The following is an 18,799-nucleotide window of genomic DNA, read 5'->3' on the forward strand; positions in this document are numbered from 1 at the left end:
TCTTTCCTGTTCATAGTGTTAAAGTAGATATTTCAACCTCCTTTTTCTCCACATTGTTCTTTTTTTCTTAGTAATCCTCAATTTAAATATCCACATGACTTAATTTTTTAAACTCCTCCATTTTTATAGCATGTATTGTCAATTTTCTCTGTCAGAAGAGATGTTTTAACCATATTAAAAAAAAAATCACAAAAATGGGCCTCAGTCAGCTTTGAAATGTACAAAACATTTTGATATGTGGATCACAGTGTGAATTTGTAACTCTGACTTTTTCTTCTGGTGAAGATCTTAGCAGTTTGCAGATGATGTCTCTCTTGACTTCAGAGATGTTGCTCACCTTTCACAGCCGAAGATAAAGCCTCATAATGCAGCAGAGCCAGAGCCTGAGCACAGAACGCTGAACAGAGATCTAAATGTTGACCTCAATAGTACATGCCTGAAGTTGAGTGCTTCCTGAATCCTGTTACTGTCTGGTTTGTTCCTGTAGCTCTTGTGGAGCATATTGTGACAACCTGAATATTTTTCCATCTTTATCAAGCTGCTTGTGGAAAGGGTGCATTGAAGGAGCTCTGACGACAGTCTCTGATTTGTGCTCAGCAGTTACTAACTGTTGTTATTGCCACCCCCAAATACTACTTTGCTGCTAACTCCTCTGATCTCCTCTGGATGTTAGAAACTAAATGCTGAAGCATTTAGTGTTTGAATAGTATCTGTAGTGATGGAACTGATCCTGTTGGGTACTAAAGGCCACCAGCTTTTGCTGGCCTCTATGAGATTTAGGGTCTCAGACTTTGTTAGCCTTGGGCCCTTAGAAAAAATTTCTTTTTCTTTCCATTACATTGTGATAGGGATGTAGATTTCCTTAGGGACTTTCTTTGTTGGGTTTTGTTGGGCAGTTTGGTTTTTTTTTACTATTTCTTTGTGGGGTTTTTTTTGTCCCTTCTCTTTCCATTGAACTGGGTTGAGAACATATTGAGACTTCCTTCATCACAAGGACTGTTCCCTCATTCCCTGCCCTGTGGTCAAATGTAATGTCACATTGGCCAACTGATTGTAAGAATGTCCTTTACTAAAAGCAAGTCAGCAAGCATGATATGTCCTACAGCATCCTGTAATTTAGAAGGTGTGTAAATGACAACATATAGATTTGTTAAGTAGAAAGTTGATAGCAGAGTCAAGAAGAAAACAGTCACACCCAATAGGATATGTGTGTGTGATTAGTGTGGTCAATATGTATATACCACTGAAAGAAAATACACCTGTGCATACTATTGCCAAGCTCCTAACAGTGTTCCTTATTCCTCAACTTTTCTACATGCACAGCGTTGTTCTTCTTTCCTAGATGTTAATCTCACTGAAGCAAAGACCAAATTATCAACAGAAAATCTCAGTGTATGGAAGACTTGATTGAGTGGGACAGGTAAGTATAGATTTTTTAACTTTTTTTCCCCTTTTACTTCTGAATAAAATAAATAAGTACCAAAATCCTTATCTCCCTGAAAGCACATACTAGTCATGTACTCAAACCTTGCACATGTGCTCAAATAGGTGTTGTATAAATGAGAACACAATGTTGGCAACTGCCTAAGTGCTTAGTAGTTGGAAGGGTAAAAAAAGTTGGAAGAAAGACTGAAAATTATGGTCAAATGTTGATTTCATTTTTTGTCTACTTGCATTGCCATACATTAATGATATTCTCTTATGAATTATAGTACAATGCATGTTCATGCTGACCCAGCTATTCAGCTATTGTATATGTCTGACAACCTGGTCCTAATAGCTTTTTGCCCTATTAATATGTCACTGTGTGGAAAGACACATTAATGTGATTCTAATGTGTTCCAAATGTATGGTCCTATTGAGCATATTGGATATTTTAGTTGGTGGGTTTCATGCAAACAAGTATATTTAACCTATGGAAATAGGGGGAAAAAGCACCTCACAAGGAACACTTGCTTGCAAAGTAAAACTGTTGCCCTTCCCTGTTAGGTGTCCACTGGTTGATACCTGGAGGAAAGAGAGTTCTTCTTTTAGTGTGCAGTAAGTGCTGCTGCCTTATTCACACATGGGGGAAGGCATCTCACAAGTGACCTTACAAATGAGAAGGTACGGTGAGAGGAAGGCAGCATGAGGATATGGGAAGTTTGGAAGGAAAACAGCATGAGATTGTTCAAATATCCAGCTCATGAACAAACTGGAAAGTGACAGCAGTGGTCATTGCATGCAATTGTATCAGCCATGAGGGGCTGCTCTCATATTTTAACTCAGTTGCATACATATCTCTTTGCTTTTTCTCCTTCCAGCTCTAGCCTAGCATAGTTTTGCTTATGGTCCGTATTCTGCTGTCCAAATGTGTTTGTTATGTTATCAGCCTTCCCGCTGGGACCCTTGTTGGGTATATTTTGCTTCTGTGCCTGACTCAAGATGGCGCTTCAGCCCATGTGCAGTGAAATCCAGGCCATACCATATTTCTTCAATACTGGCTTTACTTGCTTTATTGGGAGTCAGGGAGATTTGAGAAATTGAGGTAATATACTACAAAGCATGTATTATTCAGCCAATATTTCTGCTTTTCCTATTTGTGCTTTTTCAGAGATCCATAAAACCTGCCCAATATTTGCAGCGAGCCGATGGGTTATTGATTCAAATTCTTCAACTTATTTTTTGCAGAAATTTCTAAGCAACACTGAAGTTTTATCGAGGAAGCTTCTACCAAAATAGACTGTGGTTTGCACGCTGCTTGTGAACATTTACTGAAAGTTTGTATTGCAGCAGGTGGCAAAATACAACATGTGATATTGTTCCTGTCTTCTGTCAGAATGGATTATGAGTAACCAGAAAATTTAGGCATTTGGATTTGAAAAGAAGTTATCTGCTGAAATTCAAAGGTATAAGCTGGTTAATGGATTACTTAAATATATATTTAGGAATATGAGCATTAACACAATGCTTTTTTTCAAGTAGTATTTTCTAAGCAATTGCACAATGAAAATTTAAGTAATAAGATTAAAGTGAATAAATGCAATGAGTTGTTTTCCGAAGCTAAACTGCACCTTTGTCTGAGTCCTGTAGGTAAGTGAAGCAAAAGGAGGAGAAATTGGTATTTTCAGATATGTGGAAGGAAAGGAAAATGAAAGAATCCTGTGATTTTTCCAAAATATACATATATACAGTTTCTTAGGGTACTTGATTTTCGAGGAAAAACAGGGCAATTTCTGTTTCTCTGCCTCTCCAGATTACCATGGTGGAAGAGTAACTCAGGCTTTGCACTGGTGTTATGCTGTGTTAGATTCAGCGACTTTGTACAGTAATAACAGTAATAACAGCTTTTCCTGACTTTGTGTTTCTGTTGTACGCTACACATCCAAGCATCTTACATTACTTGTTCTGTCAATCTGCTAAGCCAGTTATTCAAAGATAAACTCATTTCAAAAGAAATCTGGATAATCTTGCCTATTTGGCATCTATGAGAAGCAAGTAAATGCTATGTTCAAATTAGAAGCAATTACATTCTCTATTTCTGTCTTTACCCTTGATTATAGTCATTGCCAATCTTGGAATTTCAAATATTTTGTTAGGTTGCCTCCACACTGTTTCCACTCTCTCTGTAATATGGCCTTTTTACAAGTTAACATGGAAACAAAGAAATTTTACCTTGCTGCACAAAGGACGCTCCAGTTGCAGGTGTAAACGAGATGTTGTCCTGGGTAAAGGGTTGCTCCCTGCGGCTAGGTCCTCTCCACCAGCAGAAGACAGAGGTGGGGAAGGACATCCATGGACAAAACCAGCTTCCAGTGCCTGCCACTGCCCATGGCACTGGAGGGAGGGCAAACATGACAGAGCTGAGGAGAGGAAAGCAACGCAAAGAGTTCATGGGAAGGCAGTGTTTTAATACTCAGTGGTGCTCTTAATGAGCAGAAAGAAAGGAAGAGGCATCAAAAAAGGGTGCTGTGTTCTCACACTCTCCAAACCACCAAATGTCGTGAGCCAAAGCAAGAAAATGACCTATGTTTCATGATTTATAGTTTTTATCATTTCTGCATCCACCTGCATTCCTGGATTTTGAATTGCCCTGTGGAGGATAATGTCTCTCTCCACTGACTGCGCAAGGCAGCTAGATAGATCAGCCTTCCAAGGAAGGTGTTTTAGAAAGCCTGTCCAAAGCTAAAGGTTATCCTCTTCCCCCAGCACGCTTTCCTTTTATGCTATTCTCCATTATGACATTTTGGAACAGAAATATTTTGTCTGGTTTTTCCCTTAAGAAAGCTTTATTTGCAGACTGCTGTACTGGAGAAAAAAAATCTCTGCAAACTGATGCATGCTATTATTTTTTTTACACTCATTATTTTTTCCTTGATTTCACTTATTTTTATAGCTCTGCCTTTCTTCCTCCTCACCAGATTGTTTATACTTAAAAAGAAATAAGCCTTCTGCTTGTTGCATAGTCAGTTCTCTTTACATTTTTCTTAAGTTAACATTGGTTTCGGTTGTCCTTTTCCATGTTTAGACATAACCAGGATAAATTTCAATGACAGCCTTTCCAACTGTTTCTAAATATTTCTCACTCTTCTTGCAGACAAATTTCCATATGTTACAAAATTGAAATCAAAATTCCATAAGGCACTCGCTCCATCCCTCCAGCCATCATCCCAAAAGCAAAGGGGTTCAGTTTGTTCAGGTGGAGCTCGCTTTCTCCACCCCCAGTGCCAGCAAATCTGTTTGGTGTGGGAGGACGGTGGAGCATGCCGCCCACAGCCACCTGCTCTGCCGGAGGGCCCGCAGCCTTGCCAGCACTGTGCCAAGGCACCAGCTCGGGGTGGGAGTCTGCAGGAGGCACGGATCAGCTGGGAGGTGTGCTGCTCTGCTTCTCCCTTGCTTGCGGGTGACCTTTGCTGATAAAGGTAAAGACCAATTTGTAGTTCTTTTTTTTTCTTTTTTTCCTACTTTTTTTTTTTTTTTTAAATCGCCCTCTTGGAAAATGATATCTTGTCTTGCCTATTGACTTTTAGTCAAATATAAGCATATAGTCTCAGTTTCCTAGCTGGGCTGGTGATTATATAAGTCAGACGGAGCACAACCACTTCCTTGATTAAACCAATCAGCAGTGCGCACAACCACAGTACTGGAATAATAGCATCTGTATTGGAAGTGTGACCATCTGGGAAAGAGCTTTCTTGGCTTCTAGTAAGACATCATTTTTATGCAGACAAGGTCCAACATATGGCTTTGTCTGCTGCTTTTTACCCAACACCCTCAACCCAAAAGCAAAAAAAAAAAAAAGCAACTTTCAAACCTCACGTACAAAACATGGAAGACAGAGGCTTTTTTCTGCCCAGTAGTCACCTATTATTAGTAGATTACATGTGGCTGTTCAGCTGTACTGCCTGCAGACACTGCAGCCTGGCTGTAGCCAGGGCTCACTGTTCTCTCAGCAGGGTCTCTGTGGGAGAATGATGCCAGGTCAGTTTCTTAGCACCATGCTAGGAAATCTTGCAATGCATTATTGCAATAGACTTTTTTCAAACTAGGGTTAATGAGCAGTCTTCAGAATAAATGACTTCTTTTGGCCTCCCTGCTCCCTATCAAATGGGTATCCCACCAGTGAAGACAATGAGAGTAATATGAATTAGGTCACTGATTACTGTTAGTTTAACATAGCTGAGCTTATGACAATTATCTATTAAGCTAATAACAGTTTCATAAATGAAGTTTGCTGAAATGTAATTGACACCCCGATCCTATAGAACTCTTTAATACCAGGATCGAATGAATCGTGTATTGACTAGGTACAGGTTGCCCCTGATTCTCCTGCTGTCCCTGCTGGGAGCTGCCTGCAGAGCATCTTACACATCCCATTGGCTTGTGGGTGCCTACTTTTGGCCAGAGATTCAGCAGGACTTTGAGCATACTGGAATGCAAGCACTATGGACTGTGAACTAAGCCCCAGCTCTCCTGCAGCTATCTCAAAAAGCCTAGGTGATGTTCTCTCACCTTGCCTCTTGCACATTGTTCCTTCTTTCTTCCTGTAGACAATCAAAAGAACATCTACTTTCTGCTCTGTGAATTTTTCTAGTGTATAGGAGCAAAGGTGTACTTCCATGCTCCTTGGGAAAAACTGCATGTCTGGAGATGACTTGACACAGAGTCTTTTGACTTTCAGATTAGCCAGAGGCTTTTGGAACATCACATAGCACTGGATACTGGGACTGATGATGAAGTCATCCTGAGGGGAGCCTGAGGAACTAACTGCTGCTTTGTAAGCTTTTCTGCAGTGTGTCCCTGGTGTCTGAGGAATCCTGGGGTGCAAGAAAAGAGGTGTGGGACCATGCAGTTGTCAGGACACATCACTTTTTCCATGCGTCCTATTCAATGTCTTTTTCCATGTGTCCTATTCAATGTCTTTTTGAAGAATGATCTGGATGCAGGAGTAGGAGGAGGGGAGAAGCAGTCAGTAATAACACTCTTTAGATGTATTTTCCTTGTTTCTTTTCTTTTCTTTTTTTCCTCTACCTGTATTTTTTGGTTAGCTGAAAGAAAAGGGCTACAATTCAAAAATGGTTATGAGTATTCCTTAAGACCTCCTTATACATTTATATTTAAAACAATATCAGAAGTAGTGAACGGACTACAGACTTCACCATAAAAGGTGCAGTACTTAAAGAATAACATGAATTTATATGAAGCCATAAAGATAATAACATCGAGGGGTTTGTAATTCCTCAGTCTCTCAATGATTGCTGGTAGTAGTGCAATCATTTTGCAATGCCTTCTATTTTCATTACTTAAGTTGTCACATAAATAAGGTGTCAAAGTTGTAATACTTTGCCAACAGTGTTCTCTAAATTACAGTAATGTAGTATACTACTTTGACCTTTTCAATATTGTGCGACTTGGTTGGCTGGTCTTTCTATTTATGGCCATGCTGAGTAGTGCGGCATGAGTGAGTGGATACCAGCTAATGAAAATACAGAATACTGGAAAAGTCAAATGAAGGTACTATGTAAGAATATAATACAGTATTTCATAAAAAGTATAGCATTAAGTATTGAAATTCTGATAAATCATTCTTGTGACAAAAAGGTATAATGAGATTAGAAATTGCAACAAAAAATTAATCCTTTCTAATGACATAGATTGTGCATAGGCGGGGAAATGGTGTGAATTGAACTTGATCTCATTATTACTCCTAAATTTTTAATCTCATTTTCCTCCTTAGATGCTTCACTTAAGAAGGCAGCAGTGTGTATGCGTGTGTGTGACTGGGGGTGATACGTTCTATATTTGGGAAAAGTTACTTAATCCTTCAACTTCAGTGCACCAGGAAGCGTGAGTAATCCTCGGTGCAGAGGGAAACTTCCCCCTAAGATTCAGAAGAGTCTTTTCATTCTTAATGAAGGTTCTGCAGAAGGAAGCCAAGGTTGACTGGCTCCATAAATCTTCCCCGTTCCAGTGGCCTCAGCCCTTACAAAGTCTGTTCCAGGCTGTGAGGAGAGATGCTTGCAGAATAATTAGAGCAGAGAAGTCTACAGCCAGGATATAGATTACAGAGATGAGGTTTTGGCTGCCAGAGCTAAGCAGAAGCTATGGTTTGTACCAGAGCATGCCTGCAGAGGACCTAGAAGCTTTTCTTTAGCCAGCCGTTACCCTCTGGATTGTGACTTTTTTATGCCCTTGCTCCATGAAGTGAATGGAATGGGTGGGGGAGATGAAGAAAATTATTATGTTGGAGCAGGTAATGGCTTTTCTTTCCCTATTTGCCATATTTGGTCAGATAAGCTGTCTAGGTGCTAAACGATTCCACCCAAGGCTCTGACAGTTTTAGCTGCGATCATTTGCCCTGAGAGGATAAAGGACTTAAGAACCTGCTTATTCCTATGTAACCAGAAACATGAGCACACGCAGGAACATCATTCCCAATGCTCAAATCACAGCTGAAGTAGCGGAGTCCCAGCCTAAAAATCTTGTACGCTCTCCTGACACCTCACTAAGCAGGAAAAATAATGTAACATTCAGGTTTCAAGCTGCTGTCAGGTCTGGATATGCAGTGATTTCTGTCTCATCCTTGTACTGGGAATATGCATGAGCAAGTACTGAGACATTTAGGAGCTCAAATTAGCCTCTTCTCTTAGCAACTTCCTTCTTCCCACACCTCAAAACACTCTCACCAGTCCTTCCCTCTTTGTGATCCACCTCCAGTATCTGAGCAACACTGAAGTTTCCATAATGCAAGCGATTTCTTAAGAACCAAATGTAAGCATCTGGCTGGAGAGGGAAGATGTGGGGAGAGCTTGCTTTTTTCTCCTATCCTCTGCCTTTAACACAGCCACTGGCATCAGGATGCAGCCAACACCAAGGAGCTCAGCGCATTGCACAGGAACTCCAGGCTCCCGCCTCCACCACTCGTTTTCCACTAGCTATCAAGCTCATTCCTGTTTTCAGTCTCTTTCCCGATCTCTGTCTCCCTGATGGCAACTTAACTTGTCTCACGCCTTATCTTCCACTCTTCTTGATTCTCTCTTTACCCAGCTGTTAACCTAAAATGCTCCCCTGTCTTCCGTATCAGCCCTGTCCATCTGTTTTGTTACTACTGACAATTTTCTTCTTCTCCTCCCCACAACACCTGCCAAAATCTAAGCACAGCACAAGATGAGATCTCCCATTCCGAGTCACTGTAGCCCACTGCTGAGCCTCAACATATAAAAGATTTAATATGATTGACCTGGTACTATTTCTTCCAACAACAGCAGTATTTAACATAAACACTGCCACCTTTTATATTTCAAATCCCTTCATCAAAGCATGACATGAATAACTTGAATGTTTTCGAGGCGTCACTTACAATTTCTTCTAATCCGGGCAGAACTCAGTGTGAGCACGGTGTTATGTTTGTATTCTATACTCAGCACAGCTAATTAACTTGAGGCAGAAAGTGCATAGAACATTTCTATCCAAATGATCAAACTTCGGCAAAGTCATTAGCTGCTGGAAGCGTGTTTAAAATGGAAAGTGTTGGGCACCCTTACTATTATGTAGAAGTAACGGTCATGCCCATAGTAAACAGTGTGTTGGTATGGTTGGGAACAGCATTTGAGAAGACACATGACTGTGGGATCAGAAAACATGTTGCTCACTGAAAATTACCACCTTTGCACAGTTCTGTGTGTCCTCAAGGATTTCTCTTTCTCTCCGGTTTCCAGAAACTTCTTCATTTTTAGTTGCCAGTGTGAGAGGTGGAAATTGGTGGCACAAAATATGCTTTTTCTTTGTTTACAGATATATTTGGATTTTAAAAAATGACTCCACGGTGTCTCCCCATTTCCTAGTTGAGCATACATTAGTGGATCACAAACCATTCCCATGAAGGTAAGGAGAAGGTGCATCATGCAAATCTGTGTGGTGCAGCAGGAGAGCAAAACAAATGTAGAGTAGTCTTTGATTCATCCACTGGTGACACAAGGAAGGAAATTACTCCTGTTAGGAAATAAGGGAAAATAGATTTTTTTTTTCCACACTATCCTTTCCACACTCTTTTGCACAAATGCTGCACACATCTGATTAATTAATTTCAATTAAAAAAAAAGAAAAGTTTTGACATTTCCCACACTCTATTAAAGCCATTATGACAATATTTATGGGTAAATGTACTCAAGTAAATAGTTTCAGGGTATGTTTATCTGCTGATTAAATAGCTTTCTGGTGGCATTATAACTGGTTAAGCAAGTGCATTTCTAAATTTATTGTAGCAAAATAGAATTCAGTTAGAAATGAGCCGATGTCAGTGGGTAAAAATAATGAAGTACAGATTTGAACAGCTTGCAAAATCTTTAGGAGATGGAAAGGTCTGTTACTCTGGGGGACTTCTGAAATACTAGGCAAAATTCAACGTCGGCACTGGCATGCAACAGCGATTTGGTGGCTTAAAAGCAATGAGCCTGCTATTCTCTGTTCTGAAAAGTCATATAACAGTCAATTTATAAATCCCTTTAGTTTGTCAGATTTACTGCCTTAATGTAGCTTGACTCTTGACTACAGCATACAATTGGTACATTTAAAAAAAAAAATAAGAAGTTATTGAAGTGAAGTCCTTCCAAATTTGTCATCATATAGTGTCACATGCCTGCAGAGAGCGGTGGAAATTAATGCAATGACCCAAACTCATTTCGTGGCAGTGACATGTCACCTTGAGCTGTTTGAAGAGGTCTGGAAGCATCATCTGACACTCTCATCCCCAAGACCTGCTGAAGTTCCTCCAACCTCTCCCATACAACGTAAATCAGGCACGTTTACGTCACTCAGTCTGCATTGCAGAGTCCTCTGCACTCCATCTCAGAGATGCTGATAACCTGCTCACTTATCCAAGCTCACTTAGTGGGTAAGTATTCTGAATCTAAACAGCTTTAGGGAAAACATAAGCTTTAGAAGAGACAGCTAGACAAGTTAAGCATGATTCGCATTAACAGCAATTTGTAAAAGCTTAGTTTTACTAAAGATTACATCCACTGTTAAAAAGTGTTAAGTTGAATAGGCAGGGACTGGTGATAAACACATTACCTGCTCCTTGGAGGAGCAGCACTGTGTTGTCATGTGGAAATAAGGTCATGCCACATTGCTGAATCTGGATTTGGATCCAAGTCCCCACAGATGTGCTGGTGTTTATACTAAATGTTGCAACACTTTCCAAATCACGTTTAAAGTGGTCTGTATAAATTGCAGTTTGACAAATTGCCTATCTTTTTCTGGGGCAAGGGTTTGGGATGATTTAAATTAAAAGAAACAAAACACTGAATGTACCCTAAATTACATTTTGTGCTTGGTGTAAGACTTGTTGCAGTGAGGCATTCTTTTCAAAAGGTCTTTTTGCACCTATTCTTCGAAGAACACATCTTTCACAACGTGGGAACTGTCGTTGATGTGAACCTTTGGGCTGTGAACCAAATTGGTGTAGTTACCACGTGGGTGCTCCTGTTGCCATAATGTACCTCAGTAGTCCATCTTCCTCCTGGAAGCAGATGCGGTGGGGATGGGTGAGTGTCAGGAAACTGCTGAACCCTAATCTTTTCCAGGTACATGTGATGTCTCCTCAACTGTTGGGGGTGTCTCAGTGCTACATCAAAGAAGCAATACATGACTTGAGCTCTGTAAGACTGTTATGGTGAGAAAATGCATTTTTTGTCATTGTTCTTACTTTGTTTCTCTTTTAGTTTTGTTTGTTTTTCTGTTTCTGTAAATCAGTAGAATTAAACAGAACTTGAGCTTGAAAATCAGCCATTTCCATCCAAAAGTTTTCCATAGCACCTCAGAGTTCCAGCTTTGGTGTGTGGATGTTCTGTAGGATGGTGTAGACTGGAGCTCCTGCATCATGGAGCTCGTTTGCTGCTGGGCAGTGTTCAGCTGGGAAGCTCACTGTGTGCCTGTAGATGGAAAAGGAACACGAGCAATTGGAAATAACATTTGTTGAGGTGTTGCAATAGCTTAAAGAAACACTCCTTCTTAGGTTTTGGCTTATCCTTTTTCATTTCTATGCTTTTATACTTAGCAGTCAAAAAGAAATCAGATCTTTTTCATGAAATGCAAATACTTCATAGAGTAAGAATTAGAACAGAAGTTAATTTACTTGTGAAAAAATGAATTTCCTCTGAAAATTTTCAACTACCCACAGCATTAAAATTTCCAAATATATATATATTTTGCTTTCCTCCTGCTTAAAAACTTGCTTTACCATTTGTTAATGAATAAAAAGGATCAGTGTGGGCAGCAATGTGCTAATAAAATGAAACTAGTTAAACCACCATTCTTTTTTTCCATTCTTTCCCTTGCGATGCTGCTTTGTACTCAGGTGATGCTGTTTGAAAAAGTTGAAACAATCTTCAAGTGATTTGAAATTTGCATATCTCATGGAAAACAATAGACTGATTGTAACGTTATTTACAGTGAAGAAAATAGCTGTGGTTGTGCTGAGATTTAAGAAAAGTATATCCAACTTCCCTTACTTGTTCTTTAGCGTTTTTTTCCAGCAGATGGACAATTGCACAGATCTGAAAAGCAAAAAGAAGGAAGTGCATCCCTACAGCCAGTGGCATCACAAGCGAAGCCTTAGCAGAGCAAGCTCTCATGTGAATATTATGGAGGTACCATTTTTGCCCGTGGTTTGAGGAACCTCAGCCATAGTTTGCAGAGGCACTTCCTGCAGTTGGGGCATGAAGCCCTCACTTCAGAGCTTGGTCTCAGTGGGCACAAAGGCTCATTGGAGTGGATGTGTCTTTGAAGTGAATACCCTGTAGTGCTGACCATCCTACTCTGCAGTCTCATTGTCTCTTCTGCTTCCATGAGGTTTTATTTCTTCCACAAATATTTGAGGCTCACTCTAACAAGAAGTCAGCTCAACAGGGGCACATGTTAAATAAAGCAGAAGTGTGAAGAAACTTCATAAAATACTGTGTCTGCTATATATTATGTTCCAAAACATTAAAGACTCCACAGGAATGGGAGTTCACAGCAAGCGCAGTGATGTTCTGTGTTTGGGGATTTTTTTGTTGGTCTCTTGTTATTTTTCTGTTGGAAGTTACTCTGAACCTCTGAGTAGAATGAATTATTAAGCAAAACCTTGAGCAGAGACACTTATGCGCTGAATTTCAAGACTATTTTGATCGTTGCATTTATTTGCATTGCTTATTAATGCAGTTAATAAGCTAATGATAATACAAATAATTCTGATAATTAATTCACATTCAGTAGATGATTTCCTACCCCCACTCTTTTATCAGCATCCCTGATTTGTTCTTTATCACTGTGCTGCTCTTGTCTGCAGCCAGTGCACGACATGCTGGATTGAGGGGTTATTGCTGTCTGTCCTTTACCTACTTGCCCTAACACAGGGTCACGCAGGCAGACCACCACTGTGGGCAGTCGATGCTCACTAGACGGAAATGGATGTAAAAACATTCATTATGGCTGAGAAAAGATGCTGTGCACACCATACCTTCTCTCAGGACCCTTTCCAGGTATGGGCAACTGCATCTCATAGCATTTCCACGTTCACGCTGTGCTCCTTCTGTGCTAACCAGTGCATGAGGTGTAGAGGGAGTTAAGTAATTGCAAGGCAGCAGTGAGGTTCCTGTCTTGTTTTCAGTGGAGTGAGCTCCTGTTGTGTCTCTCTGATACTATGCACTTTGTGGTTTTGTTGTTGTTTGTTTGTTTATTGCTAGTTGGGGAGAACCACAACAAAATATAAACTGCAGGAACATCTAGTTGTTCCGAGATCTGTCTGTCTGCCCTGGAGGTCAGTAGTCAGGCGTATGATAGACTCTTAACTGCATGGTTAAAAATGTTCTTTGCTTGACTTCTTTGTGTCAGAATTGTCAGTGGCAGCAGGAATGCGATACGCATCTACAGCTTTCCAATATAAATTGTCTCAACTTCAATTTGAGCTTTTAGTTTGACTTACTGTGAGCCCCGGTTTGCAGTTAAAATAGAGATTTTTGAAAATCCCCAAGAATAGAGATCCTCCACCTTCCTGGGTGCTTACTCTGCTTGGCCATTTTCACGTTGAAGATCTCGATTTAGCTCCACTCATAATTTGCCCTCTCTGTAACACCATCAGTACCTCTTATCCTTTCACTATGCAATGCTGAGAAGTCTGTCTGTCATCCCTCTTGGAAAGCATTTAAAATGTTTTTTCCTTTTTTCTTCCTCTTCTTCTTCTTCTTCTTCTTTTACTGGATTTGTTCACTTCCTTAAGCATTTTCATTCCTGAGGCCAAGGAATAGCCTCACCAAGTCAAACCTTTCCTCGTGCCTCTCTGTGAGCAAACCTGAATGTTAGCCAGAGGAAAAAAAAAATGGAAGGGCCATTTTCTGTGATTTTTTTTTCCATGTCCTCCTGCTGTGACTGTGGAGACGGTTAATGAGCAGAAGTCAAAGGCTTTGAGAGCTTCCCAATTCTCCCCTTCTTTCTCAGTTTTCTCCAGGCTTTCAAACCAGACTGTTGCTGCTAGCCCTACCAAAAGAACTGCTGCCCGGCCAAGAAGAGCTGGAGCTCTGCTAATGCAACTGTACTTAAGAAGGAGCCCTCACGCCTAGGAGGATGGATGCTCTCCTGGTGAGTCAGACTGATTGTAGTCATCCTATTCTCTTGCTCAGGGTGCATGTTGACCACAGACATAACAAGAGCTGCTGCTAGCTCCTTTTCCTGTGAGAAGAACCCTACCATGTCAACAAAGTAGGGTTTTACCCTCTCCTGCGAGTAATGAATGTACTTACACATCTTTTAAACCAGATACCTAGATAGGTACTGTTTATCAGAACTGAAGACTCAGCTTGAGTCATTTGCCCAAATTCCAGAGTGTCAGAGTGAAGATCCATGTTTTATTTTCCATGTTATTATTTCCATCCTGTGGGATATCGATGACCACAGTGAGTTGTGAACATGGCTGAAGTTCACGGGTGTACTATCTGTCATTTCTTCAGGCTAAGTGAAAAGAAAATGTAATTCAGTGTAGGCACTGAGCACACAAAGAGGAGCTGCTGTAGTAGCCAGTAATTAGTTAGCCTGGCAACCTTGAGCAAAAAATTGAAACTTTATGGCCCAGTAGTGATACTGTGAGTTAGTACAAACACAAAAGCTAGGGCATAGATTTGATACTGCTGGATGGACTTCAGGGGCAGAAAGCAGTCAAGAAAGAGGCAACTGACCGAGACAAGGCTAGGAGAAATGAGCTCTGGGAGGATGCAGAGGCAGCATACCTCCAGGCGTTAGGCTCACTAGAAGAAATCTGGAGACTGTAGACAGACAACTTGTTTCTCCTCTTTTTTTCTCTCAGGAACACAATTTTGTGTATGTTCTTTATAAATAAACATGGTTGTACCAAAGGAATGGTAAACTTTCTGAATTTCTTAATGGAGTATTGTGGCAATGCATGGAATATTTGCTATATTTTCCAGACTGAATAAAATACATCTGTTTTTCCAGACTGAGTTAAACACACCTGTCTTTCTGCAATAATCTTTATCTGTTCAACTTTGAAGTGAGCCAGAACCTCGCTCCAAATCTCATCACAGCCTTACAGGAGGTTGGGTAACAGAACAGATTGCTTTGCTGCTTTATATGGAGAGACTGTTGGCAGTGGGGCCACGAAGGGCTGAACACTGCAGCGTGGAAATCCAGCTGGTATGCAGGATAGATAAGCACGCGTAAAGAGAGAGCACATGCCCTGGTGCTTCATCACCATGCAGTGTGCTGATCTAAGCTGTCAAACACAGGTTTCCAGGGCTTGGTTTTCGCTCTTAATAAATTTTCTTGGTGAATCTGTACTTGAAGTCTAGCCTTAGTACACTCCCTGAATGTACTCAGTATTTGTGCTCTACAGAGTAGATGATTCTCACCTTAAGGCATGAAATGAGGTATTTTCCCGTTTGAATTGGAAAAAAAATGTGCCTATTTCCAGTTTTGTCCATTTTTCACATCTGTTCATTTGGCTGTCCTCTTGATCTGGAGTATGAACTGTGCCTCTGTGTACTTCCATGCTTTTCCTGTTCTTGCTCTTGCAAGAATCATTGTGTCTTCTATTGTATTTGCTTCAAAGTCTGAGAAGTGTTTCCTCAGTGAGAATTATAGGTCATCGGGACAGCAGTAGCTGGCCTAAGTATATTATTATTTATTATTTATATCTTACATAGTGCCAAAAAGTATATCGGGTACTTTGTGTCTGCTCTGTAGCACAGTGAAATCAATAGGAAATGATCCTTAATTAATTGGGTTTCTCTTCATAACGTAATTCAGCGTTTCCACAGAGAATTAACTCATCAGCTTCTCTCACTAAGTAAACATCACAATAAATAATATAAACTGTTGCTTTCACAATGTTTTGTTTCCCTGCAACTCAAAAGGAGCTTTTGTTTAAAGTTTAAAACTTTTATGGAGCTATGCCTCTGGGCATTTTAGACATAAGATGAATAAAAAATGATCTAGGGTTTTATTTAGAAAACCATTCCTGTGCATATACGGGCTTGTCATTCTGAAATGAAATTTTCATACAAGCTATCAGCCCAAGGGACCAAGTGGGATCTTCAGATTTAAGAATTAATAAGTATTCTGCCACTCAGCAGATCCCTGAGCACTGTGTCCACACCAAAATCTTTGACTAAGGTCCCTGAGTGCTTCGATCATTCTTATGCTTACTGTTAGTGCTACGTGTTTTTAAATATTACCAGCTGCAGTATGCAATTAATCCAGTACAATTAGGAAACTTCACAGACCACAGGAAGCAAATTCTGACTTCAAACACCAATAAAGGCACAGATCACAGAGAAGCTTATGGCTTGAGCTGCTGTGCAGTACATGAAATAGAACTTCCACAGTGTCAGGTCTCTCCAACAATGTGCTTCCTTCCCAAGCTGTCAGCCATGTGCTCTTCTCAGGCTGCCAGGTGGGAATACCACCATACTAGTCCCAGCTTCTTACAGCCATTCCAGCCTTCCAGATCCAGCATGACTCTGTAAGGCTCTCTGCTTACACTGTATCTGAGATGCACAGTTTCCTTTCCTTTGTCTGTCCCATTCCTTCCAGTCCTGATTTTCCATCTGCGACAGTTTGCTTGGATCATGAAGGATGACAGAAGTGGGGAAAAGACCAGAACAGAATCTCAGTTCGTTGGACACTGGCTGCCACCCGTGAGCACCATCTAGCTGGCTCCTAGCACAACAGCACGGGAGGCTGAGCAAGTGTATCTCCTAAAGCTCAGCAAAGCTTTCCATGCTACAGCTTGGGGATGTAAGATATATAAGCACTGCAAAGCATCCAGGAGCCTGATATTTCTGTATGCTATTTGTCACAAAAGTGCACCTCGTTGTTTCACAGGGCACTGATGTGGCAAAAGTATCTTCCTCAATGGGATATCTACCAGAAGCAAGTATCCTAGTCTAAGCATCTGGCTTTTTTAAGCCTTTGTGCTCTAAGAATATCAATAGTATTACATCCTATTTCTTTTCAGCTGATCAATTCTCCGTAAACACAGTGCTGTGCTGAGGGAGAAGCACTGAACTGAAGCATGAAAACCCCCTTTTTTCCTGGATACTCTGTGTGATTCCTCATCTGTGAGACAGGATTGATGACTTATTTATCTCGTTTTTCTTCAAAAGCATTCTGTAAAGATGACTCAGATACTTCTTGTATAGTCATTCAAAATGGAAAATTCTGTTGCGTTCAGAATTAGAAAAGGTTTTCACTCCCATCTGAAGAACCATAACTCCCTGTTGTGTGTGTCTGCTTTTGCTGTTGTTTTCCACATTTTAATTTTTCCCTCCTGATATAAGAATTCTTGCTGAAGAATTTCCCTGGAATGCTGACAGCCTGGAATTATAGAAGCTCTGCATGCTGTTGGCCTTAGCATTGTACTGATAGATGGCAAGGACACTTTACATTGTAGAAATAGTGATATCAGAGTTCCACTGGACTGAAAGCAAGTGTAAAACGATGGCATTCTATCTACAGTTTGTCTTCCAGTTTAAGTGGGTATCTGTTTATTCTGTTCTTTCTTTGTTTTTTTTTCTTTTAATATCCGTGTCTCGTGATTTTATCTTTTCTCAGGAAAAAGATAAGATGCTGGCTTTCCTTACATGTGTATCACTTGGCTGCATTCAGTGTGAAGGAGCTTTGTGAGGAAAGATGCTGTGTGGAAACAAAGAGAACATGGTCAGGAGGTTTGTAAGGATTATGTTTGTTTTGTTTGTTTTTTTGATGTATGAAGAGCAACTTCCAGTCTGCCTGATACTAATATGAATTAGAAATTCAGCTCGTGAATACTCATGTTTCAAATTAACAAAGAGACTGGGTAGTGTAGCATACACATGTGTTACTAAATATATATTTATTTATATAGTATTCCCCTGGTCATGTCTGACAGTGCTGCAGAAGGTGCTTTGTGCATAGCACTGGCTGTCTCACAAGTCATGCTCTTGGTATCACCAGTCTGGTGGCTGGGCACACTGCTGGTGAATTTAGGGCTTGTCTGATGCCCGCAGTCTGCCCTGAAAACTTACTGTATTCTCTGTCCTATTAAAATCTACTTGACTAGTAGTGCCTTGTCTGGGGGTTGCTCTAGCTGAGGTAGCTGTGGCTCTCTGCCAGTGGAGATTTGAAATGATTTTTGTGGTTGTCTCCTTTTACTGGACAGTATAGGAAAGCTGCAAGAATTGGGTGTGAGTCACAGGACATGCACCTCACTAGATTTCTTTACATAAATGTTATTTAATTTAATCCATGCAGAGTGATTCTTCAAAGCTAAGAAGCACGAGGGTTGGCAGCATGGGCAGATAGGCATCGTTTATTGTCTTCACTACCCCAACATGTTAGTAAGGCTGGCTTCTCAGCAATTGGATAGCTCCTGCTGCTAGCAAGAGTGGCTCTCCAGCCTGCAGGAGTACTGCAGGGCTGTCAAGGCAAGCTAGAGAGAATTATTCGTTTTTTTTTTTTTTTTTTTTTTAAGGAAACAAATGACAACTTGTGGATATATTCATTGTGGAATTGATGTCTTGTTTCTTTGATAAAAAATGAATTGTGTTTCTTCCTTCACTGCTTTTCCCAAATGCCTAGTTTAAAAATGAATTCCTTCGTATCCAGCCATCCCTTAAGTTTCTTTTAAGCAAGATTGGTTTAAGCATAAAAGTTGTGTGAAAGCCTACGTCTGATCCTCATACTGGGAGACTGATGTGATTTCTATGTTCTGGAATGCATTCCCCAAACACCTCACCTGCAGTGCTGCATTTTCCATGCGATGGAAAGAAGCAGTGGTCCTTTATAAAGT

The 18,799-nt window shown here is 40.5% G+C and overlaps 1 long non-coding RNA gene across 3 annotated transcripts in view; it reads left to right on the plus strand.

Annotated features, from left to right (window-relative positions):
* Positions 1–285: 285 nt before the first annotated feature.
* Positions 286–18,799, plus strand: part of LOC107052022 — a 28,910-nt gene continuing 10,396 nt past the window's right edge. Inside the window, exons 1-10 of one of the 3 annotated variants that reach the window (XR_005858695.1) lie at positions 286–1,420; positions 1,990–2,106; positions 2,671–2,888; positions 4,577–4,901; positions 6,161–6,315; positions 9,274–9,363; positions 10,170–10,372; positions 11,064–11,152; positions 13,957–14,097; positions 17,584–17,696. This is a non-coding gene — a long non-coding RNA (uncharacterized LOC107052022). The remainder of the gene's footprint in view (positions 1,421–1,989; positions 2,107–2,670; positions 2,889–4,576; positions 4,902–6,160; positions 6,316–9,273; positions 9,364–10,169; positions 10,373–11,063; positions 11,153–13,956; positions 14,098–17,583; positions 17,697–18,799) is intronic. The other 2 variants (XR_005858696.1, XR_005858697.1) reach the window with 2 other exon arrangements.

This window comes from Gallus gallus, chromosome 3 (assembly GCF_016699485.2).
Source record: "Gallus gallus isolate bGalGal1 chromosome 3, bGalGal1.mat.broiler.GRCg7b, whole genome shotgun sequence".
Classification (NCBI taxonomy): Eukaryota; Metazoa; Chordata; class Aves; order Galliformes; family Phasianidae; genus Gallus; species Gallus gallus.